Source organism: Hyperolius riggenbachi, chromosome 4 (assembly GCF_040937935.1).
Source record: "Hyperolius riggenbachi isolate aHypRig1 chromosome 4, aHypRig1.pri, whole genome shotgun sequence".
In the NCBI taxonomy this organism is placed as follows: Eukaryota; Metazoa; Chordata; class Amphibia; order Anura; family Hyperoliidae; genus Hyperolius; species Hyperolius riggenbachi.
In genome coordinates this window covers 395,022,389-395,036,002 of record NC_090649.1, presented here as the reverse complement: position 1 = coordinate 395,036,002, position 13,614 = coordinate 395,022,389, and the positions used below count along the sequence as shown (strand labels likewise).

Here is a 13,614-nt window from a genome sequence, read left to right as displayed (position 1 = left end):
GAGGTGTGGTGGAGAGTTAAAGGAAACCGAGAGGGAAATTGATGTTTCCTTTTAAATAAAACTAGTTGCCTGCCAGCACTGCTGATCTGTTTGGCTGCAGTAGTGACTGCATCACATCAGAAACAAGCATGCAGCTAATCCAGTCTGACTTCAGTCAGAGCACCTGGTCTGCATGCTTGTTGAGGGGATGTGGCTAAAAGTATTAGAGCCACAGGATCAGCAGGAAAGGCAGGCAACTAGTATTATTTTAAAAGGAAATAATCCATATCCTGCTCAGTTTAGGTTCCCTTTAAGAAGAGACAGAACAAGGTGGGACACACACACATATACACATGTCACTGCTACTGCATTAGCACATTTGTAATAGGTTGATATCCTTTTGCTAAGGAATAACCACACCTTGATGGGCAGGGATGTCTCGCTTTTGGCTGGCAGCTCCACATTAGCTCTTTAGGGTCACATGATGTCATGCTACCCGACAGACCAATGAGAGAGCAGAAGAATATAACGTCTTCACTAAAGAACAATCCACGATTGGGGGCTGGGTATGGACTGCGGCTCAACTGTCGAGTCTCCCTGTCATCTGTGCTCGTGCACGCGTGCGCACCTGCTCAGTGTGTGAATGATTGCTGCTATAGTAAAGAGCAGCAGTCATTCAAGGAAAGTTAGTGACGTTAAAATAAAATAAAAAGTTTCAAAATGTGTCACATGTTAAATATAAACTCCCCCCACACTGGCAGTACCTAGCCCATTAACCCCTTGGGGCATGTTCACTTACCGACTGGCATATTTACTTATCCAGGCAGCGCGCCGCACTTTTTCTCCTTGCTTTCTTTTCCCACCTACTCCAGCATTATATTCACTCAGATTTGTTGTGCCACCCCACCAATAACTCCATGTTCAGTCAACTATAATCTGGCTTGAGCCTAAATCACTCCAGCCAAACAGCCCATGGCAAAGTGATCAACTACTTATTTATTATTTCTAAAGTCTAAAGGTGGCCATACACTTATAGATTTGCAGCAGATTCGACCATCAGATAGATTTCTGGCAGATGCCTGTCAAGTCCAATCTGACAGGAATCTATCTAATGTGTGCCACACACTAGGAACAGATTTCCAATAGATTTCAGAATGAAATCTATTGGAAATCGATCTAAATGCATTATTGGACCATTAGATCCAATGCAACTCCATGGGCCATCGATCTGCTGCCTGCAAGAAGCTGCCAGAAATCGGCTGCAAATCGTTCCAATGGGGAATTTGATAGAATCTATCGATCGATCAGAAATTCTATCAAATTCCCCATTAGAATGATTTGCAGCCGATTAGAATTAATAGAATTAATCGATGGCTGAAATCGACCAGTGTATGGGCCCCTTAAAGAGAAACTCTAACCAAGAATTGAACTTTATACCAATCAGTAGCTGATACCCACTTTTACATGGTAAATATAATGCTTTTCACAAACAGACCATCAGGGGGCGCTGTATGACTGATTTTGTGCTGAAACCCCTCCCACAAGAAACTCTGAGTACCGCGGTACTCTGGGCAAACTGCCACAATGTAACAATGTTCACAGACAGGAAATGGCTGTTTACAGCTGTCTCTAACAGCCAAAACAGCTAGGAGCAGCTAGATAACCTGCCCACAGTAACAATGTCACCATGTAATACATGTCAGAATGTAAATCGGGGAGAGGAAAGTGTTATAAACTGTTCTTATCACCTTGCTTCGACACCATCGTCTCACAGACTGTGAGATCACTTGACTCTCCACACAGCAAACAGTAGATAGACTTTCTCAGGCTTCTTCAATGTTTACGTTATTTATTCAGGACTACAGAAATACAGATAGATACATTCATCATATCCTAGCCATGCCAATCTTCATGTTGCGTTACAAGCTCGTGATTAGACTCCCTACTGAAGTCACTCAGGCACTTCTTGCTAACCTACGTTCCACTAAACTACCTATGTACAGCAGACATTAGATCAGATTACATAAGGGAAGAACATGCTTAGAGGTCCCAGTCGGCCTTGCGAGCTAGTGCGGAAGGAAGAAGCAGAAGTGAGTTCTCCATTGCTCGCTCCAGATTTAATACCGACTAGGAAAGAGTTAAATATGACATCATCTTCGCCACCCCCTATATCAGTCTATTGGTGGACCCACTCGTGGTGTCATCATACCCACCTACTTGATTAATAATCAATGAGGCATTTGACCCATATGCAGGAACGTGGATGTTTAGTAAATATAGCCGATGTTTACTGTTCCTGTTGAGGTCAGAGTGGCCGATGGCCTTCTTTCAGGAACATGTTCTCAGTATCTGCGTGTATCCTCTGCTACACGCAGACCCTGAGATGCCTCTGCCTGCATCACAAAACCTCTATTTATTTTAAAGACATACACTGCGGACAAGCCTTTTACATAAAACTCAGGCCAAGTAACTGAGGCCTACTTAAATTATAACAATCCCCCCTAAAACGGCTTGACCCGCAGATCCCAGCATCTGAACCTCCCAGTACCTGGTTTCTTTCTTTTATGTTTCACTTTTCGATGTTCGTGCTCACACAACTTCTCTGCTCTAGGCGGTTATTCCTGGAAGAGAGAGAGCAAGACCTCTTGGTCTTCCTGTAACCAGGCTCTCTGGGGATGCCCTACTTCTAAGTCCCTCTATACCACATGCTCAGCATTTGCGTCACTTGCGTATCACTCACAAACTTGCATGACCACAGAAAAGTGAAACTCGTTTGGTTGTTACAAAACGGAGCAGTGCCAGGTGCCTTCTAAAAGAGCGCCTTTATACAATCAGCTCCATCACAGGTACTACTAAACCTATACCCGTAACCCTGTATATCCCTTAATTTAAACTATTGGTTCAGGAGATTGTTTATGAGGCACCAATCTCTGAACCAGGTTAATTTGTTTTACATAATTTTAACACGCAACCTCACCTGGATAATGATGCCTAAAGTTGTCATCCCCATCCAGACGACCAGTGGGTGTAGAAAGAACTTTAGAACCGCAGAGGCCCAGTCCGAGTGTCCCTGGAACATCACCGGAACCTTTGTCCACCAGGTCAGACTGGAACTCACCTGCTCATTTTTGTATTCTACCTCGTGAAGATCACCTGTATCATGGTGAAATCTTACCTCTAACTTAGTGTACTGTTTGTTTAACCTTTGTAACAAAATGTGGTCGTCTTGGATCAAAACCTGTTCCCCTTTGTCCCATGTCATGTTCTCTTAACAATTTGAGAAACAACGTCATCCAACCTGGATGACTGGATTCATATGGGATCTCCGCTCCCACAATATGTTCCCCTTGGAAACTCCCCCTTATTGGAACAATTATGAGAATATACCTTGAATGTATCATTAGAACTTATGTTAAAAAACCAAACCTTTCCTTCAGCCACCGGAACTATCGGTTGGGCTTCAGGGTGGATCTTTTGAATGGTAGCCTCGCATTCTGCGTTATTGAGCCTGCAGGCTTCTTCACTAAATTTGACTTGCCCCGGCCAACGCAGGTACTTCTGCAAGAATTGCCCGCATGAGGACAACTCTACTTGCTTCACCTCCCCGTCTAGCACCAAAAAAGGTTGACCTCTCAGGTCCTGGTGTAAGACCCGGGTTGAGGTGGGAACTAAGGAAGTGGCGGTGCCTAAAGGAATGTTGCACCGTTTCCATTTGTTCACCCAAACATCTCGAAGCTGCCATGCAAAAGATCCTTCTCCAGAAAAATTAATATACCTCCCCTTGTCCAATCTCTCGCTGACAAAATATGTCCCCAGCTGTCCTGATTGGACCTCTTCCCCCCTTATCTCCTGAGGCACACTATGTACCTGAGGTCGGGAAGATTGTACTCTCTGCAATCGTTCGATTAAGAGTACCTCTTCACTTACCCAACTATCATGAGGATAAGCTGTTGCATATGGACTGTGTAATATCGTCCCCTGTTGTGACCCGTGTGGTGTGAATGGGGTTCCCTGTGTGGGCTTTCCCTCCCCCGGGACTGCTCTCCCCACCCTCTTTGTCACCTGGAAATGTGGCTTGATCTCGATTTTTACTTCTTGTTTCGAGAACCACCCACCCTCGGCTTTCCAGCCTTTACGTGTGTAAAGTTGTTTCAGAGGCACTCTCTGTTGGTAGCTCCAGAGTGTGATGTTGTCCCCCGCGTCTCTCCGGCAGGAGAATTGACGCCTCCTACTCGTTCCTCTCCAATCTGGAACCATCTCACTCTGCATAACCAAGACAAGGTACCCCTGAATCACACACTCCACCTTTTGCACGTACCCCTTGTACGGCAATGTACCTTTTAACAAACCTTTGGATCGGTGCGTCGATTCTGGGAGTGTGGTATTAAATAGCAGATTTACACTGCCATTCAATCCCCACTGCCCGCACACCTGACCCTTCAGACCTTTCACCCACATTGTGCCATGAAATTTGTTTTCTCCTGGCACAAATGCTCTTTTCCTCCGTCCCTGCATGGTCCATCTGTGCCAAGCGGAGGGAGGTGTGAAAGGATTAGTACCTTTGTCACCCAACATTAACATGCTTGGGCCTTGCATTCTCATTAACCCCTTATTATACATGAGAATGTCCTCTCTTCGTTCTCCTAGGACGGAATGGCAACCTAGGATCACCATCAGCATGGTACTCTTCATTATAAAAGCACCACCTTGGGAAAGAAAAACATTAGCACTTTGCATTATGCTTTGCTCAGACAGTTTTGTTAGTCTCTTTCCGATTTCCGAAATCTCGTGTTTTAGTCTCTTTCCAATTTCAGGAATCTCGTGTTTTAGTCTCTTTCCGATTTCAGGAATCTCGTGTTCCTCCAAGCTTAGATTGGCATCTGGAACCTTTCGCTTATCCGACTGATATCTCCATCCTTGTTGCCAGCACTGCAGCTGTCTCCATTCCATATTGCCAAACACCTGAAATCGAAATACAAACAAATCAATTCTTATTAATGATTTTGGATTCGCCCTGCGGCTTGTACTCTGTACACTTTAAATTGATCAATATGTATCGTAATTGATCTCGTTGCTCTATGGTTCTCATGAACTCTGTTTACTCTTATTGGTAGATTGGAGTTAAACTTCACCCCCCTACCTCAGTACTATCCTCAGTACTTACCTGTTTAAAATATGCTCCCGCGGACTTCACCTTTGGAAGCTCGCTTCACCTTTGGAAGCTCTCACCCCATTGCAGCTCACTCCACATCCCCCCTCATCTGTCCATGCGCGGCCGTCGCATGCACAGATCACGGATGCCACACCTGATGCTGCTTTGCAGGTGAGCCTGCAATGCTCTTACTCATTATCGTATTTACTTATCTAGAACTTCATCGCGATACCAGCTCTGCTAGAAGTTCTGTGTGTTGTACCCTCTGACCAATGTTTGCCGTGCCACCACCTAAACTACACAAAAAAACGGCTGCCTCCTTGTAGGAAGGAGCACTTTGCACTTAAACTACACAGGGTGCAGGGCTAAGCATACCAGCGTCGCATGCCTGTATGCAGATCCCTGAATACCCACATGGTAGGTAGTCACATGGCAAACAGCGTACTGATACACTGTCACTCTGTACATGGCAATTCTATCATCTGTATAATTGCCCCAAGAACTGCGGTCAGTTTTTGTTCTTTGTGTTACAATTGATAGGAGCTGGAAAAAACATATTTGACCAATCAGTGGACGAAAAAAAACGCACAAAAAAAAAACAGCCCCAGCCCAGCATAGACCACTCAGTCAAGCTCTGGCCCTGTCCACGACAAAAAACGGAAAAAAAACGTTACCGCTCTGCAGCAGCGGCGACGGATTGGTCAACTCCCTTTTTTTCCAACTCCGGCACCCCCCCTGATGCGCTGTCCCCCCTTTTCTATTGGGAACTTATGCTGCACCACCCATTAAGGTGCCCCACTTACAGGAATAATCCCATAAGCAACTCAGTACAGACCCTTTCCTGATCTGCACTGCTACGTGTGTCCCTGCACCTAGCTGGGAAACACTTCCTATTCCGGCATTCCTTTCCATGGACCCAGGGAAAAGCTCTGGGGAAATACTTTGAGAACCGAGACACACAGGAGAATGTCTCTGTATTTCTACCCCCTTCCTTCAGCTGCTCTGCCCGGAGCCGCGAGCACAGCCTGACGTGACGTGGATCCCCCCAGCCCCTCCTCCCCCCCTGCCATGACGTGTGGGGGCCATGACTCTCGGGGGCGGGCTCTCTCCACTGCCGCCATTTTGAGTCCTGGACTGCCAGCTAAGATGGCTGCTCCCATAGCAGCCTCTGGTTCCTATATCTTAGGAGAGAAAACAAAACTCACACATACCAAACATTTTATGCATAGTTATACACAGTGCAGAGAGAAGAGAAAAAAAAAATATCAGCATTCCGCCACACACACTGTCTACGACCGGAGACTTCCTCCCAGCTGCGATTATTCACCCAGGGACTTGGGAAACTCCCTCTCTACACAAATCATCTGCAGTTTATCTCCGCCATAACTCAGATCAGAACTACTCAAGCGTGCAGCGTAACTATAAACCATCTTAACAGCTAGTACTGCTGAGACGAACAACAGACGAGCTGGCTGAACAACATAACAGATGCAGATATTTACAAGCATGTTAGCAACTCTGACTGGAAACGCACGGAGGAAAGATAAACAAAAACCTCACCCATTATCTCAGCTGTCACTATGCGAACTTACACAGCTACCCAGAGACAAGGGCTGTCCACCCAGCTCCCCGAAAAAAAAAAGAAAAGAAAAAAAACAGCTCACCGAGAAAAAACTTACTTCTAAGTTCTACAACTGTTCTCTCCTGTCTACTCTGCTACCTCTCTCCCCTGTCCACCACTAACACTGATGGTTTCCCTCTGCCACGGGGGACCCCCCCCCCCCCCCCCCCCTTATCTATCATCCTGCCCATTCTCTGGACAGGGAGAGAAAAACAAAACAAAACCCAGAGAAAGAGAAAACAAAACATCTGCCACACAGGAACATCGAATCCTAAGAAACAATCAAAGCGCATAAACTCTGGAAACACATTCTGTATTTACATCGGAGCTGCACCTCTCCTCACCCCTCCCTTCACGCACAGGAGAGATGAGAAGCCCGCAGCCTCCACACTGCAATTAACACAGAATATACACATTAACACATTATCCTCTCCTTGTTATAACACCAAATACAACGTAAATCAAACTTGCCTGAGCAGAGGACTTCGTACGCCTGCTAATTCGACCAGCTTTTGGCAACTCCACGAAACTGAGTGGATCATCCCTGGAACTACTGAGCGTCATCTCTGTGTACCCACACTGGCTCAGCGGATCGATCTCCAGCGGCAGCTGCCAGCTGGCCTCGGAGCCTTCCAGTCACCTGTGATCCGGTTTAGGCTATGACTGCGTGCACTTACAGCCAAAGTTTAACATCCACGAGTTTCGCCGCTGGTTCCCTCGAATTTCAGCCCGTGTGTGCTCGGCTCCCACACACTCACACCAGCTTATCAGTATCAGCTTGATAAGCTTTACAGTCCGTGTCCGTCTATTCCGCTTGTTTTGCTGTGGAATATCTTGAAACCACTTTCTTCGGCCCCGGCCCCGTCTGCCTGTATTGCTAGGCAGGGAAGGATTTCAGCACCACTGTTATAAACTGTTCTTATCACCTTGCTTCGACACCATCGTCTTACAGACTGTGAGATCACTTGACTCTCCACACAGCAAACAGTAGATATACTTTCTCAGGCTTCTTCAATGTTTACGTTATTTATTCAGGACTACAGAAATGCAGATAGATACATTAATCATATCCTAGCCATGCCAATCTTCATGTTGCGTTACAAGCTCGTGATTAGACTCCCTACTGAAGTCACTCAGGCACTTCTTGCTAACCTACGTTCCACTAAACTACCTATGTACAGCAGACATTAGATCAGATTACATAAGGGAAGAACATGCTTAGAGGTCCCAGTCGGCCTTGCGAGCTAGTGCGGAAGGAAGAAGCAGAAGTGAGTTCTCCATTGCTCGCTCCAGATTTAATACCGACTAGGAAAGAGTTAAATATGACATCATCTTCGCCACCCCCTATATCAGTCTATTGGTGGACCCACTCGTGGTGTCATCATACCCACCTACTTGATTAATAATCAATGAGGCATTTGACCCATATGCAGGAACGTGGATGTTTAGTAAATATAGCCGATGTTTACTGTTCCTGTTGAGGTCAGAGTGGCCGATGGCCTTCTTTCAGGAACATGTTCTCAGTATCTGCGTGTATCCTCTGCTACACGCAGACCCTGAGATGCCTCTGCCTGCATCACAAAACCTCTATTTATTTTAAAGACATACACTGCGGACAAGCCTTTTACATAAAACTCAGGCCAAGTAACTGAGGCCTACTTAAATTATAACAGAAAGATTTTACAATGAGCAAACACTGACTAAATCATTTATACATAATTATGGTAAAAAATGAAGCACTTTTTTTACTACATTATTTTCACTGGAGTTCCTCTTTAAAGATTTCTATACTTATCCTTCTTGATCTCTCTTCAGCTTTTGACACAGTAGATCACCCTTTTGCTTCATTTGATCCTTTGCTCTGTAGGTATCCAAGGTGTTGCCTTGCACTCTCCTGTCTTTCCCACACCTCACTGATACACATAGAATTTCCACTTCATGGTGTTAATCTGCAATGAAAATCTTCATTCTGTTCAACATGAGGGTTTGCAGGAGTGGAACAAGCTTAATCTTATTCAATAAAGCTTTGAGAATTATGCAAAGTACAGTAGCCCAAAGGGAACAAATCAGTAAGAAGTGTGTACAGTAAGTTTAAATTACAGCAGAGCCCTGAGTTATGGGAAACAGTCTTGTGGAACGTAGAAACCAACACAGATCTGACTGTCTTTGCATGATGGATGCTAGAAAATAGATCAAGAAGGGAGATTATCAATTTATTCTGCAGAGAATGGTGATGATCACTGAGATGATTGTAATTCAGGCTTGCAAATTTAATGCCATTTGGAATTGGGTCAATCAACTTTTTTGACTGGCAAGATTCCAAGCTGCATACAATTTGCATGCAAGCTAGATTTATCAACATTTATTTGATGATCTATAATGGAGAAGCATGTGATTAGTTTGATCAGGTGATTGATTTTGGAAGTCTTTTATTGGCTGGTCAGTCACGTGTTATTATCTAGCTTCTGCTTCCTGTTTTAGCATATATCAGAAGTAATAAGACATGCTCATCTGATGATGACCAGCCAGTCATAGATATTATTTATTTTGTATTTATATAATGCTGATATGTTTTACAGTGGTCTACAGAGTACATAGTCTTGTCACTAACTGACCCTCAGAGGCACTTACAACCTAATCCCTACCATAGTCTTATGTCCATAGTCTAAGGACAATTTTTGGGCAGTCAATTTGTATGTTTTTGGGATATGGGAGGAAATCAGAGTGACTGTAGAAAACAGAGGGACAACATCCATGCAGATAGTGTCTTTGGACTTAGCATTGCAAGGCATTAACCTTTTCACCTTGAAGGGTTTTTCCTCTCAAAAAACCAGAGCAGTTTTCACCCATCAGCGCTCCTTCCATTCATTCACCTATAACTTTATTACTACTTATCACAACGAAACAATCTATATCTTGTTTTTTTCGCCACTGATTAGGCTTTCTTTGGGGGTACTTTTTGCTAAGAATTATTTTATTCTAACTCAGTTTTAATAAGAATAATAAGAAGAAAATTGAAAAAAAAAATAATTATTTCTCAGTTTTCGGCCATTATATTTTCCAAATAAAACATGCTACCGTAATTAAAACCCACACATTTTATTTGCCCGTTTGTATCGGTTATTGCAACGGTTAAAATTTTTCCCTAGTACAATGTATGGCGCCAATATTTCATTTGGAAATAAAGGTGCATTTTTTACGTTTTGCATCTATCCCTAATTACAGGCCCATAATTTATAAAGTAATTGTAGTATACAGTTTTTGTATACATATTAAAAAAGTTAAGTTCATAAGGTAACTATTTATGTATTTTTTTTTATTTGTAATTTTTTTTTTTTAAATAGTGTGGGAGGTCAGGGGTTAATAATAATAATAATAAAAAAGGTAATTAGGGATAATAAACTGAAAAAAAAAAGCGGGGGTGTAATATTACAATTTGGCCACAAGATGTCCTCAGTGATGACTTCAGCTCCGTACTGTTCGTACGGAAACGGAAGCACTACGCGTACGGGATTTATGAATGGCAGAGCCATCTGTATAGACGGCTGCAGCCATTCACACGGGGAATTAGATCAATGAATGGGATTTGTTTTCCCATTCACTGATCTAGGGGCGGGCGATCGGCGGTAATGAGCAGCGGTACCGAGTGCGGGGGGTGGGGGCGAGCGGGGAGGGGACGCGGCGGGAGGGACGTAGTAGCTACGCCCCTGCACAGAGTTATGGCATTTTGCAGGGACGCAGTTACTCGTCCCGGGGGAGGGAAAATGGTTAATGCTATCCACTGTCACCTTGCAACGCTTAGTCCCAGCAACACTGTACTGAGTTGCCTAGTCAGACTGATCACATGCTTCTCATTACATTTTCCGAGAGATTGATCATTTCTAGTATAGAGTAAAGAACAGTTTTGTGAAAAGTAAACTGTCCCGGTGTTTATGGGGATGCGGGCCGTGGCTGAGAGGGTTAACTCGTGTGTGTCACCGCCTCTTGCCGATGTGCTGTGTGCTGCTCACCATTTCTGAACACTTCCACATTCACAACCGAACATCCGTCTGTGAAGGCAGACGTGTCAGGAAGATGGAGAGCAGTGTGCAGCGGCAAGAGGCATCAACATTGGTGAGTTAACCCCCATACACACCACTGTTTGCAAAACTGTTCTTGCTCATTCTTACTCTAAGTTACTATTTCAACAGATACACTTTTGCAGGACAGAAATGGCCCATCTAACTAACATTTACTGCTTTTTTTTTTCAGGAACATGTAGAAAACAAGACTTCTGAAAACAAAGGGACCGTGCTCTGCAATTCAGTCTTAATGAAGCCGTTTTCCTTATGTTGTCTGTGTGTACATTTGTGATGCTTACAGCTTGTATGCAGCCCTCCATGTAATAATAAAAGGTGTTATATTTTGAAGGAAGTAAACGTCTGCTTTTTACTACTTACTGTATGTGGGGCTATAATCATAATACATTTCCTTTCACTTATCAGCACACTCTTTACTCCATTAAGAGTACAGTTGCCATGAGCCTCTGTCCAGTAACTCCCTCCATGCTGCAGGAGTAATTATAACAGCACAGGGCAGGAGGCTTTGTTACTTATTAACAACGCCAGATGTGGGCGCCACAATTAAATCTCAGTAATTTGGGTACTAGCAATAGCAGGGCCTCAAATTACATCCAGAGAGGTAGAGGAATTAGGTAATCAGTAGGGGAATAAATGTTTTTCTATTCTGCTAGATTACCTTCCACAGGAAGAGCTATCTCTCTGCTTCTCCCTGAGCCCAAATCAAACATGACCAGAACATTCAGTATGTATTCCCATAGCTAACCCATGGACATGCAGCAAACATGAACACTCCTATCTACCAGTATCTGTTAGAAGCTCTTTGTAATGCTTCTATTGTATATGCACATAAAAAGCTGAAAAATACGAGTATCAAACTAATAAAAATATTAATACAATAACAATAATACAAAAACATTTGTAAAGTGCTTTTCTCCCATAGGTTTCAAAAGTGCATAGATACAGTATGTCTCAGATAAATACATAGTTGCAGGGTAGACTGTGTTACGGAGGAAATAGTCAGGTGTTCATAAATGCCAGACTAAACAGGTAGCTTTTCAGTTTGGATTTAAATGCTTCCAGGGATGGAAATGTCCTGATTGGGTGTGGCAAGGAATTCCAAAGTGCAGTGGCAGCATGACAGAAGGCTCTGTCTCCAAAGGTTTTGTGATGGACTCTAAGGGTTACCAAATTATTAGATCCTTTTGATCTAAGATTGTGGGGAGTGTGATGCAGTTATAAAAAATTCTTCAAGTATCCAGGGCCCAGATTGTGCAAGGATTTGAAAGTCAATAAGCCAATCCTACATAGAATTCCCAATTTTATTATTTTGTGAGTGAAGTATCGGTGTTATCTGACAATGGCAGGGTTGGCCTTGCAGATGTCTTTGTTTGGAAGGCCTGTATAGAGAGCAGAGCATTGCAATGGTCCAGCCGTGATGTAATGAAGGCATGAACTAAGGTTGGAAGATCAGCTGGAGGTATTAGGTGTTAAATTTTGCGATATTCCTCAGGTGTTTCACGACTACTGAGATTTGATACCGGAAGTTCAATTCCGCATCAATAAGTACACATGGCCTCAATTCTGGTAGGGTTATCAAACAAATTACCTCATGTGAGGTAATTTACCTCATGAGGTAATGACATTTAGCAATTCTGGTAGATTTTAGTCATGTTTTACCTCATGAGGTAAATTATGAGGTAATTCATGAGGTAATTTACCGAAAATAGCTATTCTCACGGAGATTAGGGGGCATGTTAGCACATAATTTACCGATCAGTTTAAGACCTGCCTGTACCTGGAGGTAAAGTCAATTTGTATGCATTTCACAGTTTTTATTGGAGTTCCTATTGCAGTTTTACTGTCATTCCTATTCAAGCTGTGTGATAGAAAAGAATAGTAGAAATAAATCTCCAAATATTTACTGGATTATTTTTTTTTATAAGGGATGCCTATAAATATACTTTTCATAGGTTGCTACATAATCAAATACACCTTCCCCTCCTCAAAAAACATCTTCCAAAGGCTATCCTAACATATGGAAGACAATAAAAGACTACTATTATTTATTTACTGCATGCTTACCGCTGAAATACCTCATGTTTCCCTCACTTTATCCATTTACTGTACCTCATGTTTTACCTCATATTTTACCTCTTGTTCGGAAATGGAGAAAAATCTTTCAGAATTGCTAAAGAAAGAGGAAAATACCTCATGAGGTATTTTACCTACAGAAAAATATTTACCTCACATAGCTACCAGAATTCAGGCCATTGAGTTAATCTCAGTAAAAGTGTAATAACCATTTAAACCCATCTAAAACTATTCACTGCCAAACATATTGTAACCATGCAGCACTTGTTTTCCGTACGTAGTAGAGAGCAATGTCTTGTATTCACTGCAGTCACTGATGAGAGTTCCAGAGATAGGACATGGGACTGCTTCTGGTCCACATAGGCTACTACAGATTTCACATGAATCCTAACAGCCCACCCAGTGTTAGCCTGTAGAGAGCTTGGACTAGGACAAGTAGAAGTGGCTCCAATGTAAAAAATTCCTCTATCAGCAAGAAATTATCCTGGAGTGTGCACAACTGTGCATCCAGGATGTCCTCTCCTCTCTTGTTCTGGAGACCCCTTAGGGCAAGATGGGGGTTTATGCAATGTGTTTATTGGCCCGCATACATTTTGGTATCTCAAATAAAAGTTGTGTTTTAGCTTATAAGGCTTTTATCTTTTGATACAGTGTTTCATATCATACTCCTGGCTTTTCTTGGACTGTGTTTAGAGAAAATATTGATAGAT

General features: G+C 43.1%; 1 protein-coding gene across 1 annotated transcript in view; it reads left to right on the top strand.

Annotated features, from left to right (window-relative positions):
• The window catches only part of DTD1 (D-aminoacyl-tRNA deacylase 1), a 203,117-nt gene extending 191,947 nt beyond the window's left edge, over positions 1–11,170 (top strand). The window contains exon 6 of the mRNA XM_068279579.1: positions 11,004–11,170. The gene's annotated coding sequence lies outside the window, so the exon portion shown is untranslated. The remainder of the gene's footprint in view (positions 1–11,003) is intronic.
• The last annotated feature ends 2,444 nt before the right edge of the window (positions 11,171–13,614 follow it).